Source organism: Phalaenopsis equestris, unplaced genomic scaffold (assembly GCF_001263595.1).
Source record: "Phalaenopsis equestris unplaced genomic scaffold, ASM126359v1 Scaffold000276, whole genome shotgun sequence".
Taxonomy (NCBI): Eukaryota; Viridiplantae; Streptophyta; class Magnoliopsida; order Asparagales; family Orchidaceae; genus Phalaenopsis; species Phalaenopsis equestris.
The window spans coordinates 295,366-298,013 of NW_018164718.1; the positions used below are offsets into that span (position 1 = coordinate 295,366).

At 39.5% G+C, this 2,648-nt stretch overlaps 1 protein-coding gene across 1 annotated transcript in view; it reads left to right on the forward strand.

Moving 5' to 3' along the window:
- The window catches only part of LOC110024805 (probable protein S-acyltransferase 17), a 46,508-nt gene that overhangs the window by 1,660 nt on the left and 42,200 nt on the right, over positions 1 to 2,648 (forward strand). The gene's annotated exons all lie outside the window — the stretch shown is intronic.

Consider the following 2,648-nt stretch of genomic DNA (forward strand, 5'->3'; position numbering starts at 1 on the left):
GAGAGAGAGAGAGCGAGAGTATGTGAGATGATTAATAATAAATCCTTTCTTCTTCATAAAAGATTATCTTAATTATATATATGATAATATAGTTGTGATATTAAATTTTTACCCCTATTTGGAAATGGTTTGAACTAAGATATTTATGGTATTTTTACAAGTGTGGACTTATCAACTAGTTGCCTTCTGACTCGACCGACTAAGCTTAGTTGACTTTGGTTCAACTGGGTCAGCTCGGTTGACTGAGCTAGGTTATTGATATGGTTCGGTCCACTGGTTCAGCCTGGTTGTATGTCCTCAATCCCTAGTGAGGAGTATTTGAAGTCTCCACGGGATAGTCTGAGTTGCTTTATGGTGCTCGATCTTCCTTTGGATTGGCTCTACTGGGAGATAAACTATCGCTTTGGGCCGACTTTTCTATAATGGTTGGTTTGGATGCTTTTTTGTCTCGTTTCCGATCGGATGGCTCATGCTTAGATCATTTGTTATCTTCTAGTATGCCGCATGGTTCGGTTGGTATTGACCTAGTTGGCTTGGCTCGTGTGGCTTTAATTTTTTGGTTTAGTGGGCCTCATGATCTCCTGCGATGGGCTAGCTTCTGTCATACTCATCACGTTTGGATTGTTAGATATCTTTGAGATCAATGCAGACATCTTTTTGATGTACCAATTTTTGCTTCTTGATTTACTTATATTTTGAAAGCAACACTATGAAAGAATAAGAGAATTTAATACAAAAGCATATCACATTTAATCTTAATTAATGGTTCAATGATTGAACTCCTTTGATTTAGACACCTTGATTATTATAAATAGAGTGCAATGATATTCCCTCTCATTCTTAATTTGCTCTGAGTCGTTACTTAGTTGATTCAACTATACATTGAGTTTATCCTTTTTATTTTGTGTACCAACATCGAACATTTATTGTAGTTAGTGAAACTTGCTTGATTATGGGGAATGCCCATCGAGTAATGAATTGAATAGGCTGAAGTGTTGAGTTGGCTCGCGAGGCTAAAAGGCTAGTTCATCGAACAATGTTGTTTATTTTGAAATGAGTGTGATTATATAGAGTTCATGACTTGTTCAATATGCTATCACCCAACCTAAGTCTTATACCACCTATGTCTAAGTTGCTTGGTTAAGTAGTCACCTTGGATGAGTCATACCTTACACCATAACTATGCTAACTATATGTATCACGTGGGCTCGGACCAGCTCATTCATGATTTATCCAATAGTAGTCTTTCTCTGTCATTAGATGGTTGTTTTGTGTACCACTCACTCTTTCTGCTTCCCATCTTTGATCAAAATTTCAACCAGATTTCAGAGGTGTTGTCACTCGTTAGTGTCATGACTGTAATTCCAATGGCATGTGAAGTACTTCTCTGGGTCCTAAAGATATGCACCAACTTTTATTGAGATCACCTTCTTGCAATATATATATGTTTTGAATGACCCCTACTATCTTGGTCATTGAAATTAGAGGAGTCACCTTGGGCATTTCATAAGTTAGCGGTGGTCACTTCTCATATCGAACTGGCTGCCATTCGATGTAGCAAACTTGATTCTCCTAATAATGGGCTCTGTAGGACACCTGATTATTCGAGTGTCTTCGCAAATCCTTGAAACGAGCTCGGGTAGGAGGGAGATGGTTGTGTTCCTTCTCTAAGGACGGTTCTCTTTGCCGAACGACTATTTCTTTGCTCAATTTTGAATGTTGCTTGGGGAGAGTTGAATTCTTATGCTAAGACGTGCTTTTTGGCTAGTTCTAATAACTCAACTAATGTCTTTGATCGCTATAATTCCAGTGCGTGCCAAAAAATGTCCTTCCTTTTATCCTTGTATGGGGACTGCATGAGAGACCATGGGTTTCAAATAACGAAACTCTAACATTTACTCTTGGAAACAAGTGACGAAGGCGCGCAGGGTCTTGCTTTGTATCTAGCAAAGCTGCAAGAGAGCCAGCAAGCTCTTTCGGATTTCCGCGCACTAGCAAATTGTGTGATGGACATTCACTTAAACTATGTGAATGATGTGATCACTTTTGTTGGTAGTTTGTTGAACCACCTGAGAGCCAAGCTCTTTCGGATTTCCGCGCACTAGCAAATTGTGTAATGGACATTCACTTAAAGTATGTGAATGATGTGATCACTTTTGTTGGTAGTTTATTGAACCACCTGAGAGCTGAGTCTCTCAACATCGTAAGGAAGAGTTTTCACTTTAGTGCACCATTGATCTTGAGCAGACATATAATTGACTTGAAAGATTTGATGTGATCAGTCAGGTCCGTTTGTCCCTTGTAAGATTCAAGCGTCTGAATTTTGAATCATTTGCGTGGCTTAATATCAGAGATTCGCTGGGAGAACACATTCTTTGGTTGGCGCGACACTTTAGTTTGCCAGACCTGATGTTTTTTGATCGGTGCCAACCCAACACTGTCAATATAAAGATTTTCATCCTCCCTTTCCTTGGCTCGTGGAAATCTTTTGTTGTTAGGTGACAGAGCATCGTGTTGGGGTTGCTTGCTCTTGCTACTGATTACCATTTGATTAATTCTAGCATACGATGCTTTAGATCCTCGATTTGCTGGACCACAAATGCTCTGTCGCACACACTTTGTCATCAGTCTCTCCTTTCATGGCTCCT